This window comes from Ambystoma mexicanum, chromosome 9 (genome assembly GCF_040938575.1).
Source record: "Ambystoma mexicanum isolate Mex_15411 chromosome 9, UKY_AmexF1_1, whole genome shotgun sequence".
NCBI lineage: Eukaryota > Metazoa > Chordata > Amphibia > Caudata > Ambystomatidae > Ambystoma > Ambystoma mexicanum.
The window spans coordinates 458,086,228-458,113,376 of NC_090931.1; the positions used below are offsets into that span (position 1 = coordinate 458,086,228).

Below are 27,149 nucleotides of genomic sequence, written 5' to 3' on the forward strand. Positions count from 1 at the left end.
CCACAAGTGGTAAGTGCTAGGTTGAGGTAGCAGACCGGGTATGTCTGATAAGTGCAGGAAACAATAGTGGGGGGGGGTGGAGGGGGCTGTATGGTTACAGATACTGACCCCATTGCAGGGATTGCCCGGAGGCAGTTCGGGAGGGTGGCAGGGTGAGCAGGTACCTGGGGCAGGAAGACAGGTGGGGACCAGGTGCACAGTGCTGAGAGAAATGATAAGCAGGGGAGAGGAGGGGCAAATAGTAAGGTCTGGAGATGCTTCCGGAACTGGAGATGGTTCTCCTCAAGTTTCAGAGTGGCAGGGAGTCTTTTCCAGAGGGAGGCCCGAGCCGAAGATAGAGATCTACCCCCAGCTGGTTTCTTTGAAAAACAACTGACCCTGAGGGAGTTGGAGGTAGAGGTAAAGGAGCAAAGAGTTCGACAGGATAGGTATTTACGGAGGGCTAGTTAAAGGTATTTTGGACCCAGGCCCCAGAAAGCCTTGTGGACAATGTAGAGGATTTGAATTTAATCCTAGCATCCACTGGGAGCCAGTGGAGAGATTTCAGAGCTGGAGAGATACGATCCCAGGGCTTGAGGCCAAGGACAAGTCTCGAAGTCCTGTTCTGAATGAGTCGTAGAGGGCAGAGAGTAGAGGCAGGTAGATTTAAAAAGAGTCTGTTGCAATAGTCCAATCCGGAGAAAACCAGGGCTCGAGAGATAGTAAGCTTCTGGGGATAAGAGAGGAAAGGAAGAGTACCTCTGAGGAGATGTAGTAGGCAATTTGACTATGACATCAGAGATGTGGGCCGAGAAGGAAAGCGTGGCATCAAATATAACCCAGAGATTCTTGGCCTCGTTGGTGGGGTTAGGAGGAGGGCCAAGGGAGGGCAGCCAGAGGGTGAGGGGAAATAGGGTGTACGTGTCCCGATGAGGAGGATCTCCGTCTTGCTGAAATTTAGGCAGAGATCGTTGGCAGCACACCAACCCTGAATGGCAGTTAGGCAATCGGAGAAGGAGAGGAGGGGCCGAAGGAAGCCTGAAAATGAGTTGAGTGTCATCAGCATAGCACTGGAAATTTGAAAAGCCAGGGTGAGAGGTTAGACCCCTTGGGAACACCACAGATAGAGAGGGAAATAGATGATTGGAAGTACCCAAGTTGGACCTGGGAGGGTCAGAGAGAAAATAGGTCAGCCAGGCCAGAGCCAGTTCAGTGATACCCAGGATGTCATAAAGACGGTTGAGCAGGATGGAATGGTTGACCGTGTCTAAGGCAGACAAGTGATCGAGTAGAATGAGGACAGAGGGAATGTTAGAGCCAAGGTTGGAGAGCAGGTCTTCACGGATGTTCAGGAGAGCAGTTTCTGTGCTTCTGGCAGCTCTGAAGCCAGATTGGTGGTCATGGAGGGAGCCAACAGAGTCGGAATGGAGATTAAGCTAAGAGAAGCCAGCTTTTCCAGGAGCTTACCACAAAAGGGAGTAATGGAAATTGGGTGGTAGTTTGCCAGACATGATGAATCAGCAGTGGATATCTTGAGAAGAGGATGCACAGGAGAGTGCTTCATAGGGGAGGGGAAGGCTCCTGATGCAAAGGAGAGGTTGTAGAAATCGGCAAGGGGCAGGAGCGAGGCTATCACTGTGGTCCTTAATAGTTTAAGATGAACAGGGATGAAACTGTTTTGACGAGGCCTTCATAGATCTGACTTGTCTAGCAACCTTGTCAGGAGAGAAAAGAGGAAAGGATGAGAGAGGGAGGGGGTGACAGAAAAAGGGGGAGCATATCAAGGAGAGGGGAGGAGGGGGTAGGCAGTATGTCCTGGGTTTTAGGGATGAAGCGAGAGGCAAGGGCACTGCAAAGAGCCTGTGAGGCGACAGGAGGGGGTAGATACTGCAGCAGGGTTGGCCAGCTCCTTGCAGATTTTAAAGCGTTCGGCCGAGTTATTGGATGCGGCAGAGACACAGGCTTGGATGTGGGCTCTCTTCTTGGAGCGGACAGAGTCGGTATTGCCTTTATAGCAGGCGACAGGCCAGTTTGTCAGAGGATGAGCAGGAAGCCCTCGATTTCCTCTCAGCTGCCCGACACCTACGTTTAAGTGTAGCTAGGTCAAAGTCATGCCACGAGTTGCATTTGGTTTTGGACTTCAAACCGATCCTCATGACAGGGGCAAGGGCATCAAGATTATCGGAGATCGAAAAGTAGAGCAGAGATGAGGCTGTGTCAGGATGCGAGTCAGCCAGAGGTGCAGGGGTGGGGGGTGGAGGGTGGAGGTGGCGGCAGCATGGAAAGCCTCCAATGACGCACGCTTCATGGGCTGGATGTCTGAGAAGGGAGAGGGCAGTGTTGGGGTAGGCTTGGCCTGGGGGGGAAGACAGGGAGAAGTGTGTGGAGAGGACGGATTGATCACTCCAGGAGAGGGGAGTGGTCAAAGGGATGGAGGGGGAGGTCAGAGCAGATCAAAACATCAAGCGTGTGCCCTGCAGAGTGAGTCGGGCCAGAGGGGAGGATAGAAAGGGAGAGGAATCACAAAGGTCTCAGAAAAGTACAGAGGAGGAACAGGAAGAGTCTAGTAGGATAGTTAGGTCACGAAAGAGGAGGAGTTGAGTGGCTGAGGCCATGAGGGAGGAGGAGGAGAGATCAGCCCACTCAAGAGAGAAATGAGGTGATCTGACGAGGAGGCCGGTAGATAGCCACAGTAAGAGAATGTTAGGGGAGAGAGAGCCTGCAGACAAGGCATTCAAAAGAGGAGTAGGTCTGTGGGAACAATAGAGTCAGGAATCCACTCAGGAAAGATCAAGGATACATCCCCCCCCCGGAAGTTGATGATCTAGGTGCAGAGAGTATCTTGTAGCCATCAGGGAGAAGAGTGGCAAAGCTTGTGAAAGAGCTGGCCGTGAGCCATGTCTCAGTAAAACCGAGGACATCAAGGTCAAGTTCTTCAAGGAGGTGGCAGATGTCAGAGGAGTGTTTGACAGCAGACCGAGAGTTCAGTTGAGTGAGAGTGGCAAGATGAAGAAGGTTGCCTAAAGACCTTCCGGGGAGAGGTACAAAGGAATAAGTTGTTGGGGAGAATTCTCATAAATGGCTGCTTTCCCTTACCTAATGAGTCCCTCAGCAGCTTTGCTGGATTTCTAGGATTTATTTTTTTCACCTGGTAAGAGTGTGAGCCTTTTTCCCACTCTTACATGTGTTTTGCTGTGAGTGTTTTCACTTTGTGTGTGATCTTGAGCACTGCAGCCTCACCTACTCCATGGCCTCATATTTTTCATGTGTGTTACACAGCACCTTCAGTGCAGTGACACAGGGTTGTCTTTGAGACTTCCCACTGACTCCATTTTCTGGGGCCGACTACTGTCCCCCAGAAAAGGTAAAGTTGCCATTAACTTTATTTTAGTCACTTTAAACCACAGACCCAGTACACCCCATCTTACATGGAGCATTGGGAAGGGGTAATCCTTATCCCTTTTTTGTCTGCGTCTCTTGGAGCATTGTTTTGCTCCCTTTACATCAAGACTTGGCTGGTGGCAGTGGTAACTACCCTAACTTTTCTACCGCAGTTATCTTATATAACCATGGTATTGTTTCAGGCTATCATATTAGCCTCAAACAAACCTGCTTGACCAAAAATATTTTATTTTGGCTATGGCTGGGTTCATTCGGCATTTCATTTTGTTAAAATCTTTCTCGTGTTTGTCTCTGCGCGCCAAACCGGGGACGATTCCTTTGTTTGCCGTCTTTTTGCGGGCTTCTGCACAGAATCCCTCCTTAAGGCACCTGAAAGTCTAGGTAGGCAGGATGTGAGGGAGGGATCTTCGGACCCCTGCCATGTGTTCTCTTGGTAACCCAAGTCGCACTCCTGTTTGATTGGCTGAGGGGACTGTCCTTGCCAGGACAGCCACCCTGCTGCGTGATTGACAGCCAGGCTGTATGAATGGGGGAAAACTGCATAAAAAACAGGTCTCTGGGACTGGAAAGGCAGCGTCGCCACTGGAACTCAAGAACCAACGAGGAGCTGATGGAAAAGGACCCCTACAACGACTGAACCGCCTGGTGAAGCCCTGCTGCAGGTCCAAATCTTCAGAATCTGACGACAGAGAAGATCCTCAAGGAAACTTCTTCCCTTGAGCTGGTGGGACTAACCAGTTCGCCCAAACTGCAAGCCAAGATCCCTCCTCTGGTCGAATTCGCTGTACAGAGCTACAGTGGGCCCGATAGCCAGGAAGGTCGCACCCTGCTTGGGTTTTAAGGAGCACACCTTTTATTCGTTGCTTTGCTCTGTGGCTGATTGCTTCCCTGGGTAGTGCAGGACGCTCCAGTCTTCCTACTTGTTGTCAGTCCGACAGTTGCTTCAGGAACCGTGAGCCTGCAGGAACAACCAGGAACGTCTGCCTCAGCGACAGCTTCCTCTCCGTTTTAAGGTAATGTGCAAATCCGGTTGCTCGTTTCGTTCAACCGCAGTGAAAGTGTTTTAAATCTTTCTCCAATCCGAGGGTGTGTCCTTCTCTTCTCTTTGAACTAACTTTTCTTTCAACCATCCTAGTCCGGAATCCGTGCCACAAACTTTACCGCGAACTACCCTGAACTGTGTGATGTTGAGCAAAAGACTTTTGACCCATTGACTTTGGCCCTAAGCCTTTTCTGCCTGATTCTATCTCTGTAGTTCCTCTTGATCATTTGCCCTGAGTACTTACCTGTTGGTTTGATTTAAATTCTATTAACTTTGTCTTTCCCTCCCTTTTGCTGAGTGCCATTTTGCTCCCACTTCATTTTGTGAGCTTAACTTGTCTGGAATTTAAGGGAAGTGGTGTGGTGTATTAAAGAGTGTGATTTTTAGACTGCTTATGATAGTGTAAAGAGTAGATAGAGTGAAATAAATGTATATTCTTTTACTTGAAAACCTTGAGTCAGTGTTTGCCTGAATCATAGTAATTGCTGTCCTTTGTGTACCCATCTTGCACTGCTCACTTACTCGAGAGAAGTCCGGCTGCACACTTTAACTGTGTAGTACAGGCTTGTATCAAAGGTGAATTTGTACTGTCACTTGTAGTCTTAATTGTGTGTGGTGTTCCCAAAGGGTACTGCATATAATTATGCCTAACACAAGTTGCTTACCTGAAACTGTTGTTCTCCAGCATGGGTCTGGTATGGATTCACATGCTCATGAATATTCCCTGTCATGTTGGGAATCCTCGGTAAAGAAAAAATCAGTTTCATTTCTGAACTGTCTTTCTCCTAACAACCAATCACTGAGCTCTGGGTCATACTGCCCTCTACCTAAGCCCTCCTCAGGCAGCCATCTTCAGATTTGGTATCACGTAAAGTGGCAGTAGGACCAAGAGAAGAGCCGCAAGGGGTAGGCGGGAGGGTTCGCATGTGAATCCATGCCAGACCCACGCTGGAGAACAGTTACAGGTAAGTAAGTGGTTCCTTCTCCAGCATGGGATCTGGCAGGGATTCCCATGCTTATGAATAAAGAATACATAGCAGTACACACATGCACAACCACAGGAGGTGGCAAGGCTCAACATAAGCATCTCTTGCCTCCTCACCAGGCTCACATTCAAGCGAACAGGTTGCGCAGCACTGCTTGGCCGACTCTGGACTCCTCCCTGGAATCCCTATCGATGCAGTAGAATTTTGTTAAGGTGTGCGTCGACCTCCACATAGCAGCCCTGCAGATGTCCAGCAAGGGCACACCAGACAGTAACCACCGTAGTAACACCGTAGTAGCAGCGATCGCCCTAGTCGAATGGGCTCTCGGGACGACCAGGCAGCAGTCGGTACGCCAACCGGCGACAGTGGGTTATACAGCCGCAGAGCCACCTGGAAATGGAAGCCGTGGACAGGGCCTTTCCATGGTTCATAGGACCAAAGTTCACAAAAAGCGTACAAGTTTTCCGGAAACTCTTCATGTGGGCCACATAAAACTTCAGCACTCTTGCCACATCCAACGAGCGCTAAGTCCTTTCAGACGGTGACAAAGGCGTTAGAAAAAACACAGGCAACACCAAGGGTTTGTTTAGATTAAAGTCCAACGGCACCATGGGCATCAAGGAGGGGTGCGTCCGCAGCACCACTCTCGTCTCATGGAAAGTCAAGTAAGGTGGTTTACAGGAGAGGGCCTGGATCTCACCCACTCGTCGTGCAGAGGTGATGGCCACGAGAAAAGCTGTTTTCCACAACACAAACTTGAGTGGAACGGAATGCATAGGCCTGAACGGGGGTCCCATGAGCCTAGTAAGCACCATATTAAGCTCCCACGCTGGGGCCGGAGGCTTCACTGGCGGGAAGGAGCGGAATAGTCCCTTGACCAATTCCTTGACCAACTGGTGCAACCACAAGGAGGGTCGTCCTGGGGATCCGGGGTAGCGGGAGATAGCCGCCAGATGAACTTTGATGGAGGAGTGAGCCAGCCCCAATTTGGCCAACAACAGCATATATGGAAGTACCTGATGGGACGTGACCCTCAGAGGGTCAATATTCTGGGAACGGCACCAAATAGCAATCTCTTCCACTTGAGTCCGTAGCATTTCAAAGTAGACAATGCTCTAGCCTTGGCAAGAACATCCTTGCAGTCCGCCTGGAGATCGTAGCCACCGAATTCTAGCGCTGCAGGAGCCAGGCCTTCAGGTTCAGAGACCCTGGATCGTGGAGAAGAATGGCACCTCCTTTCCTGGCGAGATGATCCATGACCACTGGCAGCTTGACTGGTGGGGACGCTGACATGCTGAAGGTCCAGGTACCAGCTCTGCCTCAGGCAGGCCGGTGTGACGAGGATCATCCGGCACCAGCTGAGTTGACTGATGACTCGAAGTAACAATGGCAATGGAGGGAACCATACAGAAAAAGGCCTCCCCAAGGGAATGAGAATGTGTGCCCATGCTCCCTTGCTGGGGAAACCTGCAGGTAAACCTCTGGCACTTGGTGTTCGTCGCCGTCACAAAAAAGTCCCCATTTGAGGAAAAGGTTCTCCACTATGTCCTGCTAAAGTTCCCACTTGTGACAAGAGCAGAGCTCCCTGATCAGAGACTCGGCGACTGTGTTCTTTACTCCTGCCAGATCAAAAGGCATGAGGAACATCCCCTGGGCGACAACCGAGTACCATAAGTCCCGCACCTCTTTTGAGAGCACTGGGGATCTGGTGTCCCCCTGTTTGCTGAACATTGTGGTGGTATTTTCTGAAGAACCGCACCACCTTGCCCTTGAGGGACGTCAGGAACGATTCGAGGGCCCAAAACACTGCCCTTAGCTCCAGAACGTTGATGTGCAACTTCATCTCCTCTGGCAGCCACAGGCCTCTTGCGTGAAAACTTCTGGTGTGGGCTGCCCATCCCTCCAGGGAAGCGTCCGTCGTTAAGTCTCCTGATGCGGTCGGGCCTGGAAAACCGCACCTCCGGTCAGATGCGGGTGCACGTCCCACCACTGCTTCGTCCGACGGAACCCCTTGTCAAGCACGATCCAGTCCTGGAAGCTTCTTCCGGACACCTGGATCCAACGGCCATCTAGGAACTCCTGCAGTGTGCGCATCCGCAACCTGCAGAGTCGGATGAGATAAATGCATGACAACATCATGCCGAGCAGAAGCTTGATGGCCCTCACCGTGGCGATCTTCAGAGCTATCAGCCACTGCACCTTGCCCAGGATGGCCCCTACTCTCTCCTCGGACAGCGACGCCAGGCGTGACACACTGTTGAGCCGGGATCCCAGGAACAGAGCGTCCTGAGATGGAGTCAAGGAGGACTTTGCATAGTTCACTGAGAACCCCAGAGCCGTCACTAGGCGGACGGTTCTCGCCGTGTGGTCGACGGCGATGTCCTTTGAGCTGGCCCGGATGAGCCAGTCGTCCAAGTACAGGTAGACGTGGATCCCTTGTAGTCGTAGAGGAGCCGCCACCAGGCACTCGGTGAAGACTCTGGGCACTGACTTCAGCCCGCAGGGAAGGGCCTTGAATTGGTAATGCTTCCCCTGAACGACTAAACGCCGAAACTTGCGGTGTCCTTTGTGAATGGGGATGTGGACGTACGCATCTACCAGATCCAACCACGACAAAGTCTCCCTCTCCAGTTGTCCGAGCACGTGTTGAAGAGTGAGAATTCAGAACTTCTGGGACTTTATTTGTTCAGTCGTCGCAGGACGAGAATGGGCCTCCAGCCCCCGATCTTCTTTCGCACAAGGAAGTACCTTGAGTACACTACGGAGCCCCGGATCCACTTTGGGACGAGCTATATCTCCCCTTTCTTTAGCAAGGCCCGAACCTCCAGCAGCAGCTGAGGGACGTGGTTTTCCTGACGAGCCACCAGTGGTATTTGGGGACACTTCAGTTGAAATTCCAGGGTGTGTCCGTGGCAAGAGCTTCCAGCACCCAACGGTTGGTGGAGATGGTCTTCCACACGCTAGTTCGCCAGCCGGCCTCCCATCGGGGTGCACGGGTGAGAGGGGACCCCCCCCCGGACGTACCGGCCGGTTCATTCTTGCTTTGTAACGCTTACCTGGACTTCGCAGGTGCGCCCAGAACTTGAATAGGTGTCCCCATGTTCCCTCTAGATGATAGATGAACGGTCAGGTTGGTTCTGTAAATATTAAACAATGACTTAATTATCCTACAATAAACCCTACAGTGTCCAGTCTGTTCCACAATGCATGATCATTGATCTTAAAAGATGATTCACCTCTTGAAGATGGAACGCTCACCTGTATCATTAGATTTATGAGCTAGCCATCCGGCTCTGATGCAGGGGTGCTAGTCCTGTAGAATTGATACTCTGGTGCAGGGGAGAAAGTTCGATAGATAAATGGGGACCTGGTGTAGGAGTGCCAATTCAGTAGAAAAGATGGGGAAGGTATAAGTTGGCAGTGGAAGTAGATGGCAACTGGAACCTGATGAGTCTTCCTGACTGAAAAAAGGATACCTCTCCCTATAACTAAAAACAAGCCGGGTCTCAAGGCTTAATTTAATATTAAGAGAGGAGTGGAAATGTGACACTGAACATCCAGCCAAAAAACGGAATTAGTGTAACTTTACTAATAATAGCAAATAGTCGAAGGTGTGAGTGGAGCGGTCCAACCTATTAACGTTACAACTGAAATAACCGCCACTATGCAGAATTCCTGACGCTGCGAACGTAACAAGGCAACAAAGTAACGTTCATCAGAATTATGAAACATTCAGAGAAAAAAGGCAACTAGCACCAAACTTGTACTTGCGTGAATTTATGATGATTCTAGGCAGGTTTGCACAAAGACAACTGAGGGGAGAAATGCCTCTGTGCGAATGACAGGAAAACGCTGGGAAAATATTCTGTGGAAACTAACTGTGGCAGGAATACCAACAGCGAGCGGGAAGAAAGGGAATAAAGGGGCTGGGATACTAGAGGGAAAACTGAGAGGAAATAAAAAAATGCTGTGACTGAAGGTCTGAGGGGAAACTCTGGAACCGCAAGGTTAATTCCTGGCATAAAGCGGGCGGCCATGTTAGGAAACCAGGAAGCTATTAATCCTATTGGGAATCCAATCATATCCCATCCAATGCAGCAATCCAAGAGTGCCAGGCTAAGGACCAATCCTTTAAGGTGTTTCTTTGGGAACCAGAATTTAGCATCTTGCCAGTGATCATGACATACTTGGAGGTCGACGGGTCGCCTTGGGGTCCCTGGTCATGACGGCATTGTCCTCCGAAGGCAGCGGAGCGGCCCCTGTTGGTCTCTGGGGCCAAGGAACTGGAGGGTTGGCGGTAAGAAGAGGAGCCCCCGCCGTAACTCATCGAAGTTCGGGGAGACTTGCCTCCTGATGACCGAAAGGACACCCGTCGCTGCTGTAGCGTGCCCAGGGCATGTGGCGTCTCTGCCTTGATGGCCTGTAGAGACTCATCCAAAAAGATTGCCTCCGCCACAGCGGCGAAGGCAAACGCCATTGCCCATTTGAGAGAAGTGTTAGTAAGAGGTCTAGGTTCCTTCCATACGAGCTGGGAGGAAGGGTGGGCGCATGTGAATCTAAGCAGATAATCATCAGAAATGCTATTACGGTAAGTAATGCATGTCTTCTGATGCTTGTGAATCGGATTAGAATCACATGTTGTGCATAGACTAGCGAGCAGTACCTGGAGTTGGTGGTGGGATGTGAGAACAAACAGTAGTTAAAAGATGTCTTAGTACTGCTTGTCCCACCTGAGAATCAGACCTAGAGTGAGTGTCCAGGCAATAGTGTTTTGTAAAGGTGTGTACAGAACTCCAGGTTGCCGCCTTGCAAATGGATTTGAGGGGAACATTTGCAATGAAAGCTGTGGAAGCCCCAGTGCACTGAGTAGTGTGTGCACTAGGCTTGAAGGGCAGATCTCTCTTGCAAGAGTGTTGCAGAGTGTGATGCAATTGATAATCCACCTAGTGATGGCTGATTTAGAGACAGTGTCCCCCTCTCTACCAGCTGCCACTGAAACGAAAAAATGTTGTTTTCTTTAGTGGTTTAGTTCTTTCCAGATAGTACATGACTGCCCTGCGCACACCCAGTGTGTGTACACTTCTTTCTGCCACGCTAGTGGGGTTCTGGAAGAATGTGCATAGTTCTATTGATTGGTTCACATGGAACTTTGAAATGAATTTAGGAGCAAACCGTGAGTGCGCAGAACCATCTTATCTCTGAATTGTGACAAATGTGTCTAGAACTGAAAGGGCCTGTAGTTCACTAACCCTCCCTATTGAAGTGACTGCCACTAGAAAGACGGTCTTGTATGTGAGTGCTTTGAGGCTAGACCTCTGCATAAGTTCAAAGCGACATCCCATAGGTCTAGTTAATACCACATTTAGGTTGCATCCAGGAGACGGGTTTGAAATGGGGGGGGTGAAATCTTTTAACCCCTTCCATGAAAGCTTTAATTACTGGGATCTTCCACCACAACACCTTTCGCTGGGACATGGTATAGGCTGAAAGTGCAGCTAAGTGGACCTTCAGGGAATTAAAAACCAGACCGAGTCTGGTAGGTGAGTCAGGTACAGTACAATATGAGTAGGAGAGCAGTCTATGGGATTGATGCTCTTGGAATTGCACCAGACAAAGCGTTTCCATTTATTAGAGTAGCAATGTCTGGTGTTAGACTTTCTTGCTTCTCTAAGTATGTCCATGCATCTCTGAGGAAGTTGGAGGTGCCCGAACTCTATGACCTCAGGAGACAGGCCGCTAAATTGAAAGTTTGCGGGCATGGATGAAGTGTTTCGCCCTTGTTGTGTGATGGCATGTTGTATGGACAAGGTAGTTTCATCAGAGGGGAGATTGACATCTCCATCAGATGGGAGAACCAGGGTTGGCGGGCCCACATCGGGCCACCAATATCATGGTCACTGGTTCCTAGTGCATCTTGTGCACCATTTTGCTGAGTAGGGGAGTCAGAGGGAAAAGCGTAAAAAATGTCTCTGACCATGTTATCCAAATACCGTTCCCCTTGGATCGGTTCGGAGGATACCTGGAGGCGTAATCTGGGCATTGTGAGTTCTCCAGAGTTGCGAACAAGTCAATCTCTGAGAAGCCCCATTCTGCGAAAACGTTGGAGGTAATGCCTTTGTGTAGTCGCCATTCGTACTCTGTGGGTAGTGGGAAGTCTCTGCTGAGTATGTCTGCCAGTAGATTTGAGTTCCCCTGGAACATGGTGGGACAGGAGGACCATCTTGTGTCAGAGAGCCCACTTCCATATCATGGGACAGTTTGTATAACCCTGGAGAGTGCGTGCCCCCTTGCTTGCTCAGGTAATACATGGCTGTGGTACTGTCCATGAGGACTAGTACTGTCTTCCCCTAAACTGTCTTAAAGGCCTTCCGGGATTTGAACACTGCTAACAGCTCCTACAGGTTTATGTGGTTGGCTGCTACTGCTGGGGACCAAACGCTGTGCGCCGTCTGCTGAAGGAGGCGAGCTTCCCCACCCCGTGAGAGAGTCTGTAGTGAGAGTGGCTTCTACTGCGGGGGTGGTGAAGGTCTTCCCCTTCAAGAGGTTATCCCTCGACACCACTGCAGAGAGAGAACTAGGACTGCTGAGACAACCACTAGATCGTCCCATTGCATGCTGGCCTGACACCATTGGCTGTTGAGCCACTCTGGCACAGGGCGCATGCGCAAACGTGCATGTGGTATTAAATAAATGCAGGCGGCCATCATTCCTAACAGTCACATGGCTTTGCGTACCATCACCTCTCGACTGGCTACATTGTGAGGGATCTGAAACAGCATGTTTTGGACCCTTTCGTTGGAGGGGAAGACGAGGCCGCCTTCTGTCCGAATCAGAGCCCTAAGAAATTGTTTGGCTTGGCTGGGGTCTAAGCTGGACTTCTTCTCGTTTACTGAGAATCCCATACTGAAGAGTAGATCTATCATCTTCTGGGTGTTTGAAAGGCATTAACCATACAAATCCCTGTTATGAGCCAGTCATCGAGGTAAGGATAAACTGAGATGTATTGCCTCTGCAGGTGAGCTGCCGCTACTGCCAGCACATTCCTAAATACGCTTGGTACTGTGGCAATGCTGAAGGGAAGGACATTGAACTGATAGTGCTTGTCCTTTATCATGAACCTTAGGTATTTTCTGTGCGCTGGCAACATTGAAATATGAAAGTAGGCATATTTCATGTCCAATGTCGCCATGTAATCCCTCTGTGTTAGCAGAGGGATTACCTCTTGCAGCGTTATCATTTGAAATGTTTGTGGTTTGACAAATGTGTTCGCTGGGTGCAAGTCTACCACAGGGCGCATGGTGAGATCCTTTTTGGGTACAAGGAAGTACACTGAATAAATACCCTTGTTTACCTGTAGAACGGGGACGACTTTGATTGCGCCTTTTCCTGCAGGATCTCAACCTCTTGCAGTAGGATCTTCAGATGACAAGCGTCTGGACTTTGGTGGTCGATATAGAGGTGGTCGGATGAACTCCAAATAGTAACCGTGGGCGACGGTCTGTGGTAATTCCCTCCCATGCGTGTAAGAATGATGTTATCCGTCCCTGGGACCAGGGAGGCATGGGAGGAGACCTGGATCTGCAAGTCATTTCTGATTGGAGGCCGAGGAACCTCTAGGGGTGGTACTTCGACCCCTTACCTTGCCACGGCGCTGTCCTCTAGGCTGATACTGGTTTGAGGCAGCTGACCCCTGTCCTGAGGACCATGTGTTACCCGTTCCGTACTGGTTGTGTGGGGAACGTGGGTAAGATTGTCTGCAAAAGGAGCGCCGAGAGCTCGCACCTCATTGCTGAAAAGGCCTTTGAGTTACATGGTTTAAAGCTTTTTAAGTTCATGTTCTTTCTTCGCAGTCTCTAGCGCCTCATCTACAGCTTTACCAAACAGGTTGGAATCCTCCACCGGTTTGTTAATGAGGGACGCCAGAGTCTCTGATTTGAACCCCAAATTTTTCAACCATGCGTGCCTCTTCAAAAGGGTACCTTGGGCCAGAGTTCTCTCTGCTATCTATGCAGCATCAAGGGTGTTCTTGAGAATATTAGGACTCACCTGCCTCCCCTCTGACAAAACCGCCAGCACGCATGACCGTGTTGGTTCAGGGACCTCTTTCAGGCCTTCCTGGAGCAGATTTCACTGAACGCCACTGTAGCTGGCCAAAAGTATTGTTGCCAATTCTGGTGGAATAGGCTGCTGCAGTAGTGACACCCTTCCCCAGGGCATACAACTTCTTGCAGTCCTTGTCCGGTGGTGCCTCACCCGTGGACAAGGGTACTCCAGCTCTTTTTGTAGTTGAAGTAACCACTAGAGAATCGGGGGTGGCATGTCTCCAAATGTAGAGAATCTGTCGGTGAGGGGCGAAAACACTTCTCGACCCGTGGGTTCACAACCATTGTTTGCGATGGCGTCAGCAAATAAGGGGCGATACGCGGTTTGATGGAGTTCAATAAAGGTATAGTCCGGCTGGCAGGTTGTTTCTCCTTGAGAATATCCGCCAAGAAGTCTGTGTCTTGCACTGCTTCTTGCATGGCAATCTGAAAATGTTCTGCAGCTTTCTTCAGAATGGCATTAAATACCATTGGGTCATCTATGGGAGATGCCGAAGGATTCATGCATAATGTGTCTGGATCAGGGGTATTAGTTGGAGACAGCCAAGGTAGATCTATCCACTGGCTGTTCATCCCCCTCAATCTGGGGCTTTGTCAATAGGGTCCTCAAAAGGATTATCTTCCTGTAAGTAAGGGTCCTGAGGAACCTCTTCCGGTTCCGTCAGGTCAAACAACTCATGAAGAGGGCAGGAGGTCCTCACATTTAGATACAGTAGGGTATAGGTCTACCTCACTGTGCCTTTTAGGAGTAGTAGACCTTTCTGAGAAGTCCACGAATTTTGAAACTCTATTCATACACCCCTCAAACTGATCTCTGGTCCATAAGGATGAGCCCGGGGGGCCGGCTGGGGGGCAGGGGGCTCCTCTTTGGGATCTGAGAGTTTATACCATTGAGATTTATTAGAGAGGGTCTTAGCCAGGGGCTGGGGACCTTCAGAATCGTCTTCCTGCCTTTCTCGGCATGTGGACGTGTCTCTCGACCTGTCTTTGGGCTTATTAGCTGCTGAAACGATATTCCTGTGGTTCACGCGGATGTTCGGCATGTGTGGGAGAGGTTTCGGCTGTTCTAGAGGCTTCACTGTAGTTTTCGCCGTTGCCAAAACCTTCTGCATCGGCGCACTCTTAAGAGGCGTCTCAACGCTCTTAAGAACTTTGGTGCTGACGCCCTGGTCAGTGGAGTGCCTGGATGCATGCCGCCTAGGCGATTGCGGGGAGAGTGGCTGACCCCGAGGATCGGCGGGGTTCTGTCAAAGTAATCAGCTTACCCGTTGGCGTCCTGGAACGTCCCGACGAGCACGTCGACACAGTTCGGGGTGTTAGTTTACCTTCGTGAGTAGTGTGTGCGTCTGTCCCCAGGGTGTACACTCCCCGTAGCAGAAACGATGGCCTGACGGACAACGCGGAACATGGCCACTCCGCAGGCAAGGTGATGGTACCCGTATCGGAGTCACGGCTGTCGCTCAATTCCTCGTCACACTCGGCGGTGGCGGGGAGCTACCCTCGGCCTACATCATGGCGTAGGCAGCCCATCCTTTAGCTCGCCGTTCTTTATTCATCTTCTGACACAAGAGCTGGCAAGACCGACTGGTTGCCTCGTGGTGATCTCGAGGGAGACACTTATTGCACCACCGGTGCGTGTCCTTCCAGGGGTACTTGCCTTTACAAGAAGAGCAACATTTAAAAAGGTGTCCTGTCCATAACTCAGGTTTATGGCGACAGCAAAACCAGAAGGGAAAAGAGAGGGGAGAAGGAAATACATTCTTGAAAAGACAAAGCCCTGGACCCCACTCCCCCACTCCCCCACTCTCCCTACTGTGTAAGCCTGGCCAGGGGGCCAAAGTCACGCGGTCGACAGCGTAGACCGGAGCACCAGCCTTCGAAGTCAGGAGTTGTCTTCCGTGGTCTTCGGCGGTGGTAGTTAGGTAGTCGTCAATGAAGGGGACGAATATATTAAAATGATTAGTTAGCAATTTTATGAGCTCCGCATAAGGCGACCAACTAGCTGGGCAGAAAAAAAACATCTGAGGGACCTCTACGCGCGAGGGATTTTGGGTACACTACACGTCACGTTAGGGATAGTATTACAAGCACGCCCATGTCGACGTCCCCATTCGAGCCTCATAAGACAAGATGCAATACTCTGTGATTACCACTAGATGTCGGACTATATGCACACCATGTGATTCTAAGCAGAATCACAAGCATCAGAACTACTGATAACAGGAGGCTGTAGGAGAGCCTCAAACAGGAGGTCAACATGGTCATACAGGGGTCTTGCAAAATCCTCTGTACAGTCGAAAGTCTTTGACCGACAAACCAATGGGAAAGCCAAGTGAAATGAATCCTGTTTAGTGAGACCGGAGAAAGAGCTCTGTGTGGTTGGCAAGAGTGAACACGACGGAGGGATGCTGACAGTGAGGGGCAAAGCATGATGCCTTAAAGAACATTGTGATGACGAGAGTGAATCCGACGTAGGGATGTCCACAGTGCGTTGTTTGAACAGACAATAAGACCAGTGAATGCAACATGAGAAAGTATTTTTGTGAGGAGCCATAGGGAACCCGATGAAGGAAAGCTGAGATTTGAGAGGGGTCTGCACTTGGAACAGGGGGACCCAGGGGTGAAGAACCATCATCCTAAGTGCCATAAAAAAGGAACTTTTATTTTGTTATACGGAACATAACATGCCCTGGGAAGTAAGAGCGCTAACTACCAAAGGTCCTCCTATAGCCAAGACTTTGTGGATCTGAGCCCGGAAGAGGGCGATCCAGGAGTGACAAGTCATCACCCAAAATATTATTGGAAACTTTTTTCATTTGTTAGATTGGATACATCAGGCCCTCTAGGGCAGAGACTTTTTATGAAAAGATTTACCCATCAAGAAACTGATACCTGAAAACCTAAACTGGGAAAGCTCGAGCGTGTGCTGTGCTCAGGGGTCTCCACCTTGTCCCATGCGCAAAACGTGGGGCGGGGAGATCCCAGGCTACCCCATCCTGACTTATTTATGAAAAAACTTTCTTTATTGTAACGCTTATCCCACACTCTTTCTGTATTTAGTTGTAAGGTTTGGCAATAGGTATTTCTTTTAGTATAGGCCGTTTACCTTGAAAAGATGCCACAGGGACTGCTTTATTTTTCATTTGATGCTCAAAGCTTTCTCTCATCTTAAATTTAGGTTTAGAATAGGCTTTTCTCCAACCTTCATTTACAGTTTACTGTGCACCCTTAAACTGTGATCACTTGTGTCTGTCTTTACTGTTGCCACCATGAGTTCCTTACATAAGGGAATCGTCCCAAAGCGGTTCATTGACTTCTGGATTGCTGGGGGCCCAATCCAGGGTGTATAAGGACAAGGTGATTCTTCCTGTTCTGCACTTCCATCAAGTTGGCTGGCACCTAAAGGGAATCCTTCACCTCTAGTGAACATGAGCCTGGTTAGAGTGCAGCCAAAACAGAGGCAGGCCTTGGTCCACAGCAGCTAACCCACAATGTTCCCTTGGAATGGTTAGGGGACAAAGCTCTCCTTTGCCTTGGATGCCTTCTATCTTCACCCAGCAGTTGGGGGGCTTTGGAACAGAGCACAGACAACAGAATTCCAGTGAATTCTTCTTTTACTTCAAGGAGTCCAAAGATGAAACTAAGAAATAGGGGGGGCACCCTTGTCCTTATTAACGCAAAACATCCCAGGGTCCAAAGCAAGTCTGCTTGTTAGGATTGTGCTAGCAAAGCAAGTAACAAGAAAGAGGACCCAAGATTGGAGTCCTCCCATCCCCTGCACATTCTGGGGATACGCAACAGAGGCATATAAATCTTAAGGATAGTAGTTAAACATCATATGCGTACAATAATTAGTTGGAGATAAATTATTTCTAGTAATACCAGAGACGCTTTACTGATTACTGTGTAGAAAGTAAATTGAGGGTGAACTATTTATTCTTAAAAAATTATTGAAGCAAAAGCAAAATCATGAGCAGCACATTGTTTACAACATCATAAATAACAAAGTCCACTGTGGTAGGCTGGCGCGTTTTGAGGTCAATACTCTTCTTCAAAAGCCTCTGTGGAACTGATGTAGATTATAATGTAACAAAAAAAGAAACAAAAGGAAAACGAAAACACATTCCATTAGATCTAGTTACATCAGATTAGTCAATGACATGTTAACTGTCAGGTGAGTACTAAAGAAATACATCCATAATAGCAAAGATAATCTGTTTAAATGCATCCAATACAACGACGATTGCTTACCAATCTTAAGGACTTTAATGTCCACTTGTTATGTTACATTGTAATCTACATCAGTTCCACAGAGGCTTCTGAAGAAGAGGATTGACCTCGAAACGCGTCAGCCTACCACAGTGGACTTCGTTATTTATGATGTTGTAAACAATGTGCTGCTCATGATTTTGCTTTTGCTTTAATAATGTTTTAAGAATAAATAGGAGTTCACCCTCCATTTACTTTCTACACAGTAATGAGTAAAGTGTCTCTGGTATTACTAGAAAGAATGTATCCCCAACCAATTATTGTACGCATATGATGTTTAACTACTATCGTTAAGATTTATACGCCTCTTTTGCGTATCCCCACAGTGTGCAGGGGACGGGAGGACTCCAATCTTGGGTCCTCTTTCTTGTTCCGTCTACTATAGGGTTTGTGTGCCAAAACCCTCTTTTCCTCCCCTGCACCTCATAAAATATCAATAACACCACCCCCTTGGTGTTACTCCTTAACATGCCATCTTGAATACATTCTTTTGAATAGGAGTGCTCCTACGACTTTCCTTTATTTTTGTGCTAGCAAGTGCCAATAACAAGTGCCCTTTGCCCTATGACATCACAACCAGAGTACCTTGTCCCCGGGAAACGGAATGAATACGAAAAGAAAGAGCCCAAACACAAACCAACATGGTGCAACCCCATCCTCAGCCGACCGCGCCTATCTGGCTATTCTGACTCTGTCCCTTTCCAAAGCCTGCTCAATTGAAAGGGACTCCAGCAGTCAGCACCCTGGTGAAAAGGAGCTTTATATCAGTGCCGCCTCTGGAGCAATGCTTCCCAGGAGACCTCCAGGGGAAAGTTGCTGTACTCTGGGGAAAAGTGCCCAGGGATCACAGTATTATTACCATTGTCTCACACAGCACCCGTGGAGGCAGTCAGGCCAGGCACCAATATACAGTGTTCTTCACTCCTGCCAGATGAAACGGGGGGGGGGGGACTTCCCCTTGGCGACGGCCCAGTGCCATAGGTCCTGCGCTTCTTTGGAGAACGCCGGGATCTGGTGCCCCCCTGCTTCCTGATGTAAAACATTGTGGTGGTATTGTCCATGAAGACCCGCACCACCTTGCCCTTGAGGGACGGAAGGAAAGACTTGAGGGCCCAAAACACTGCCCGCAGCTCTAACACGTTGATGTGCAACATTTTCTCCTCTTCCGGTAGCCACAGCCCTCTTGGGTGAAAACTTCCAGTGTGAGCTCCCCATCATTCCAGGGAGACGTCTACTGGTGGGGTGGGGTCTGGAAATCTGCGCCTCCGGACAGATGTTCTCAAACTCCCCACCACTGTATCGCTCGACGGAAGCTCTCATCTAGTGTGATCTTGTCCTTGAAGCTTCCCAACACTTGAATCCAATGGGCGTCGAGGTACTCCTGCAGGGGACACATCCGTAGCCTGCACAGCCGAATCAGGTAGATGCAGGATGACATCATGTGGAGCAGAGACTTGATGGACCACACCTTGGCGATCTTCAGGGCCAACAGTCGTCGTACCTTGGCCAAGATGGCTGCTACCCTCTCCTCCGACGGTGACGTCTGGCACGACACTGTGTGGATTTGGGATCCCAGAAACGGTGCGTCCTGCGATGGAGTCAAGCAGGAATTTACAAAGTTCACTGAGAATCCCAGACCCGGCAGTAGGTGAACGGTCCTCGCAGCATGGTCGACGGCGATCTCCTTCGAGCTGGCCTGGATGAGTCGTCCAGATATGGGTAGACGTGAATCCCCAGCTGGCGGCAGGCACTTGAAGACCCTTGGCGCCGACTTGAATCTGAAGGGATGGGCCTTGAATTGGTAGTGCTTCCCTGTACCACGAAACGTAGGAACTTGCGGTGCCCCTTGTGGATGGGGAAGTATGCATCCTCCAAGTCCAGGAAGTTCCCCTCTTCCAGCTGTCCGAGCACGTGCTGAAGAGTGACCATCTGTAATTTTTGGGACTTGATGTATTTGTTTAGTCGACGAAGGTCGAGAATGGGTCTCCAGCCCCCGGTCTTCTTTTTGTATTTGTTTAATATTTGTATTGCGCGCCAAACCCTGAGGTAACTGGGCGCTAGAGAAACTTAAAGGTTACAGTCAGACAGGCATACAGGATATCATCAACAGTTAGACCCTGGTTACAGGTGGGTCGAGCAGAAAGACACGGGAAGGAAAGTGCAATGATGAGCTGCGGAGGCAAAGGCCAAGGCAGCTAGGCTGATTCGGAAGTGAGAACATTTTACTGAGGAGGCTTGTTGCTCAGCCAGTTTTTTATACTGGCTTTAAAAGTAAGGAATTAGGGTTCGTGTCTGAGGGGGATGGGTAAAGAGTTCCAACGTTTGGCAGCTTGAACAGGGAAGCTGGCTCCCCCTGCTGTTTTTAGATTGTATCTTGGGACCACTAAGTTGTGGGACTGTGTGGATCTAGTGGTACGTGTGGGTTGGTGAAAGCAGGTTTTGCCTGCTAGGTATTTTGGGGCAGAGTTGGTGATGCATTTGTGCGTGATAGCCAGGGTGCATAGAGTGATTCTATCTCGGATGGGTAGCCATTTGACATTGAGTCTATGGGTGGAGATGTGGCATGATCTCGGGAGACTGAGTGCAGCTCTTAGAGAGTTGACAGCTTCCGTTGCTGAAGAGTGCCCAAAGCATGCACTGTCTACGTGTCTGTCTTTATGGCTTGGAGAGCCTCATCGGACTTCCTGAACAAATTGTTCCAGTCGAAGGGCATGTCCAGCACTTTTGACTGAAAGGCCTGCTGAAAGGTGGTGGTCTTGAGCCAGCCACGACAGTGAAGGCAACCGCTGTTGCCCATTTGGTGGAACCCTAAACCGGCAATTTCCGTGGCCACCTTGATGGCATGGTCTGACGTCACCTCACCTTCCTGCAGAATTTCCAGCGCTTCCGACCTTTTGTCGTCAGGGAGGAAGTCCAGGATGGGAGCAATCTTGAACCACCACTCCAGGTCGTAACGAGCCACGATGGCGAGGGCGGCCTTGATGGTAGTTGATGCAGAATAGATGACCCGTCGTCCCATGGCATCTACCTTCTTGCCCTCGCTGTCCAGTGGGGTGGAGGCCGCCGAAGCTGAACCACCCAAGGTCTTCTTGCTGGCCACCGCAGACACCACAGAGACCAGAGAAGACTGGGCCTGTAAGAACTTGGGCGCGGAGTCCGGCACCCTGTACTTCTTCTCCAGGCAATCCCTCTTTGCCAGGGCCGTGGAAGGGTTCTTCATGAGAGACAAACCTTCATCCCATATGTCATCCAGGAGAGGGACAGAGAGGATGGTCTTCCTCTTCGCCTCTCTGCACGGATATAAGAAGCCCTCCTTCTCCTCCAGAGCGAGCTGAAAGAGTTCCGACACTCTGGAGATCGAGTGTAACGAGCAAATCTCATCCGGCGGTGAAGATCTGGGAGGTGGAAACGGTAGGTCCCCTAACCCACCGTCGTCGTCCGTGCCCGTCTTCGCATGTCCGTCTCATCCCTCGGGGGGTTTAGAGGGAGGCGAAGGTTGGCAAGGAGGTGAAGGGTGTGCTCTCTTCTTCTGGGGTGGAGGCTCCCCGTAGGGGGTTCGGCCGTCACTGGCACCGCGGGAGGGGGCCGCTGGCGCAATAGGCATCCTTGTCTGAATCTCAGAGACCAGTGTATTCAATACCGAGAGGATGTCCACCGAGAGGTCTCTAGGAGGTACCGGAGGTGGGGGTGGCAGCTGAGGTGTAGGGGGAATAGGCCGCTGGGGCACTGGCTCTGAGCCTAGGCCCCTGTCGCCATGCTGCTCTTCCTCGATGGTGTCCTCGGCACGCTCGTCGTAGGGCCTGCTCCCTAATTACCCTCCTCCCGATTGGTTTGCAGACCGGTGAGCTCCTCCAAAGAGGAGATATCCGTACCCTGGAGGGTCACTGCCGCCCGCTTCATTGCTTCCAGCTTTGAAGGTCTCAGGGAGATGACAGCATCTTCTTCTCTGGGGTCTTCTCTATGGGTCGGAACGCAACCTCCATCCTGGGAGGAAGGGACACTCGGGCCTTAAGGGTCGCACCCTGCATGACTGTCTCGGAGGTCTTCGCCAGAGACGCTGCCACCCCCTCGATGGAAGGCTGGGCCTTTGCCAAGTGCACCTGGGCCTTCACAGTCCAGGCCAGAGCCTTGACCTGTTTGGCCTTCTCCTTAGGGGGAGGGTCCGAGCCCCGCTCCCCCTTGGACTTCTCCGTTAGGACATACTTGGGCCTCTCCCTGAGTTTGCCCGGATGATCCGACTTCCTCTTGGCCGAAGATCCTCACCGTTGACAGAGGCTGTAAAGGTCAAATGCGCTCTGGCCGTTGAGGAGCCCGTCGCAACAGCGCTCCCAGTGGCAGTGGACTTGTGGTGCTTAGCCTTCTGTTGGACCCCCCGCGGGAGGGGCACTCTCAAAGGTCTTAGAAGACGGCTCAGCCTTCTTGGAACTGGGAGGCATGCTGCTGGGACCCAGCCACTGCAGGGGCCTTGGCCTATAGCCACTCGTTCAGCCGCCTGTGCCGATCCTTCATCGTGCAAGGGGCTATCTCCTGGCAAACCGCTATATAAAAGTTAATAAATACAAATACAAAACGCACAATCCTCCTCCTTGTGCTCCAGGTACAGACAGTAAAGGCACTCAGAATGCTTGTCGTCCAAAAAGACATTCTGCAAGCCACAGCTGCAGCAAATCCTGAATAGGGGAGTTGAATCCTTTGCCTCACACATGGTCCACGCAGCGTAGGCCTGAGAATCTTCTGGAAGCCAACCACAAAGAAACAACAAAATACTCCCTTGAGGCACGCTGAAGAATCCAAAAACGGGTCCCCGCTAATCGCAAGGTTGATCGATGGAGCACAAGGACAGATTGACCGATATTGCATGAACTCTTCCCAGTCTTGATGAGACTCGCTCTGATCTGGTCTGGTGGGGTCTGAGGAGCATTGCCTTCACCCTCTACCTCTGTGGCACTCACCACGAGTGTGAGAGTACCCTCTCTGTACTGAGTTGCCGGAAACATACTTTGCTGACCCTCTGGCTTGAGATACCATCACTGACGTGCCCATACTAGATCTGCCCAGCTCGCCAACACCCTGAGAACCACACGACTGTGGAATTAGGTGATTAACTGCAAACCGTTTATGCGAACACAGACAGGGCCACCACGGCCGACAGAGACATTTATAGACAGTCTTCCGCTCTCAGTCCTTTCCACGGAAACTAGGGAGGCTTTAGATGCCCCAATCACTCCTGAAGAAATCTACAATGCCATAGATGTGTTATCCTCTGGTAAAGCCCCTGGCACAGACTTTCTACCAATTGAATTTTATAAACTCTATAAGTCTTGCCACGTCCCACAATTATCAGCCCTATGTAGCAAAGCCTTTGACATTGGTTTCCTTCCTCCATCTCTGCGGGAAGCAATAATAATGGTACTACTTAAGCCAGGCAAGCCCCCCACACAATGTGGCTCCTACTGTTCCCCCCCCAGCTTATCAACTGTGATGTAAAGATTAACCCTATATGCAATATATTATACATCCAGACCAATCCGGCTTTATCCCGGGTCGATCCACTTCTCTCAACCTGCGTCGGCTCTTGCTCGCAGCGACCAGAGTACACAGGCAGACGCAGCAACTCTTGATATGCAGAAGGTTTCACTCGGTTTCATGGAGATTCCTATGGCAGATACTTGAGAAATGCAATTTCGGCCCAAACTTTAGATCCTGGGTAAATCTCCTATATTCTTCCGCTGTCGCTAGAGTCTGCACCGACGGCTTGTGCGCGTCTCAGTTCCCGACAGCTTGAGGCACCAGGCAAGGCTGCCCCTTTTCACCGTCAATTTTCGCACTAGTCATTGACCATTGGCAGACAGAATACATCAGCGACACGCACAGAGGCATACGGTTGGTAGGGACCCCCCCGAGATTATTTCCCTGTATGCAGATGACGCTGTCCTTTTCATCCTGTCCCCGGAGCATAACCTGGCCCCAGTGTTGGAAGATGTCATATGCTTTGGCGAACTATCGGTTCTCCAAGTGAATTGCTCCAAATCCGTATTATTCCCACGCACTGAGTCCACCTCCCCCCCTCGAACACGCTGGGATTCAAATGGGTACAATCCGAGATTACTTATTTGGGCGTGGCGGTCTCGCAACATCAAAACACTTTATACGAAGCTAACCTCGGAAAATACCTGGCTGTCCTCACCCAGAAATGCACAGGTTGTGCCAGACTACCTCTTTCCCTGGCTGGTAAGATCACCATCCCTAAAATGGTGGTACTACCTCAACTGCTTTACAAATTCCTAAATGTCCCTATATGGCCAGGCCGTGAATTCTTTGCAACACTGTCCCGAACTACCAATACGTATTATAGCATTCTGGCGCGGTCCGACTGAAATTGGGGACGCTTCCCACTCCGACATCAAAGGGCGGGTGTTAGGCAGAATCCTGTGAAGTTCCCTTCGGGAGCACTACAGAAGATTAAGACTACAGGTGAGAGCAATAAATCCCCTTTGGCATCAGTCTGTACGACAAAGATTTAGTTGGTAGCTGTGGCTGAGCAGTCAGACTCATCTCAAGAGGGAGATTAGCAGTATTCAGGGTTTACACATTAGGCCTACAGTACTATGGAACAAGGAAACACTGACCAAAGATTTGTATTAAAAAGTATATATATATATATATATATATATATATATATATATATATATATATATATATATATATATATATATATATATATATATTTATTTATTTATTTTAAGTCATCAAGCAAGTTAAAATTAAGTTGAGGAAAGATATACACACTCCCTAGTTAAATTGTAGACCAAGTGAAACAGAGTGAAAACTGAGCAAAACGGCACAGTGGAAACCACACACAAGGGACGCTCTAACAATTTCTCACAAGGAAGGGAAACCACAAGTTATATCGAAATAGCTTCATACACACCCTATCAACATTTCCCATAAGTTTGTGAACAAGTTTAAGCAAGGCAGTGCATCAGTATAGGATATGCTTAAATGAAAACTGAGAAAAATGGCATTTCACAAGGTTTAGAAATGGGAAAAAAGGGTAGTTAGTAGAAGCAGAAGAACCAACACAGTTCGAGTTCAGAATCAATCTAAAAAAGGCAGATCTAATAAATGTAGCGAGAGTCAGTAGGCCTGTGCCAGAGTCAGTGGTACAGGGCAAGGGCCCAGGAGCGAAATGTTCTTGTAGCTGCAGTCAAGTCTTTGGTTAATAACTTTGAAAAGGTGGATGCAGAAAGCGACAGACAATGTTGAGAGAGGGGCGGCCAAGCAAACAGGTAGGTAAAGGATTTAAAACATCTTTAGCGCTACCACGAAGAAAGGGCGGCCTGGCGGAACAATGTACTTTTAAAATGAACAAGTGGCTCCTGCGGTGTGGCGGTTGTTCCTGGTAGTTCCTGCAGTTCGGGGGATCCAGCAGAGGAAGAGGCTCTCGTCGTGGAGGGAGGTTCGAGTTACTGCACTACCCAGGGATGAAACCAGCCGTGGTGCTGCCCGACAAATAAAAGGTACGCTCCTTTAGATCGCAATCCGGGTGGACTGGTGCCTGGCTATCCGGCCTCCAAGTACTGGGTACTGGCGATTTGACCAAGGCAGGTCCAGAAAGGCGATTGGTAAACTGGTTGGCCCCACCAGCTCAAGGGAAGAAGGCTCTTGCAGATTAAGATCTTCTCTCGTCGTGTGGAGAAAAGTGGTGAGACGCTGCAACGGGGCTTCACCAGTGGTTCAGTCGTTGCAGATGTCTTTGGCTTCTCTCCTCTTCAGCTTCTTAGTTTCAGTGGCGACGTCTTGCTCTTCCAGTCCTCAGGACCCTGCTTTTATGCAAAAAGATCCCCATTCATACAGCCTAGCAGTCACTCACACAGTGGAATGATCATCTTGGCGGGAGACCCTCCAGCCTATCAGGATAGTGTGTGACATGGGTTGCGGAGGCAACCCTGTCCAGGGGTCCTACTCCCCCTCCCACACAACAGACCCACCCCAGACTCAATGGCACCGAAAGGAGGGCTTCTTGGCAGAAGCCTGCCAAAAGGACGAACAAAGGATCCCCAACATGGGTTAGGAGTTTAGAGAAAGACATGAGAAAGAATTTATATTGAAGTTCAGGCAAATAAAACCTACCGAAGTACAGTTAATATGAAAATAAACCAGCAGTATGTTAGAGGCTGTCAGGAAAAGTGGTAGCCTCGAACAATGGGAAAATCCCATAGGAAAATATTTGCGGTCGAATATTTATGGTAGTAACCACTGCCACCAGCCAGAAACTTTAGAGAGAGGACTGTACGGTACCCTCTCGAAAATAAACATAAGGGAAAAACTATTAACCCTTTTCAGTACCTCCATAGTAAGATGGGTTGGACTGGTTTAGTTCATAACAACTGACTAGTTAAGTCAATGGGGACTTTACATGCCCTGGGAGACAGTCAGTCCCAGGGTATGGAGTCTATGTTTGGGGGTCGCTACAACACCCCTGTGTCACTGCACGGAGGGTGCTGTGTAACACATGTGAATAAAGATGGTTCCTATGGGGATGAAAAAATCCCATAGACATTAAACACAACAATGGCCTAGAACACACATAGGAAAGATGCCCAAGAGTGGGAAAGAGAGTCTCACTCTTAGCAGGTAAAAAGAAACAAACCCTTCAAATCCAGCAAAGCTGCTGGGGGACTCTATACGTAAGGGAAATTAGCATTAGCCACAGAATGAGAATTCTCCCGAACAGCGGGTTTGGCACCCCTAGCCTTGAGAGGTACTGGATAGCCGCTCATTTTGGTTTGTTACCACTAAACCCCCCTCCCCCTTCATATTAATCTCGAGCGCCTTGCTGCGGACGGTCTCGACATTCGCTCGTTGGTTCTCCCCTCCTCTCAATCGAAACATGAACCACACAACCCGGTTGGAGCTTCAGTCCTAGCTCTAAGCAAAATGTGGAAACTGGCCGGCACTCCGCACCCTTTCTATGATTCCCCTTTTGTATTGATACCGCAACACCACACCGCTGGGCGGGGGCCGGACTGCTTTCTATCCGAGATGCGTTTGAACAGGGCATTTTCACTGAATGGTCAGATCTTCCAGAGTTCCTATGAGATATACCCTCTCACTGGTTGCATTATGCAAGTCTGCGCCACTCTCTTCAGAACAGACTTTCGGATTTCCCCTCGATCTCCCTAGATAACCCACTATTGGCAGAGATTCTGAATACTACAATATTCAAGGGGAAGGTCTCTAGACTATACACCACCCTTCAGAGCACGCTGCCCCATTCATCAAGCTTAGAGACTCCTGGAGTAAAAAGTGTTGGGCATAATTGCATGCAGTACCCTCTGGGACCACCACATACAATTAGGACTACAG

The 27,149-nt window shown here is 49.7% G+C and overlaps 1 protein-coding gene across 4 annotated transcripts in view; it reads right to left on the bottom strand.

Moving 5' to 3' along the window:
• Positions 1-27,149, bottom strand: part of CUX1 (cut like homeobox 1) — a 2,307,153-nt gene that overhangs the window by 1,401,918 nt on the left and 878,086 nt on the right. The gene's annotated exons all lie outside the window — the stretch shown is intronic.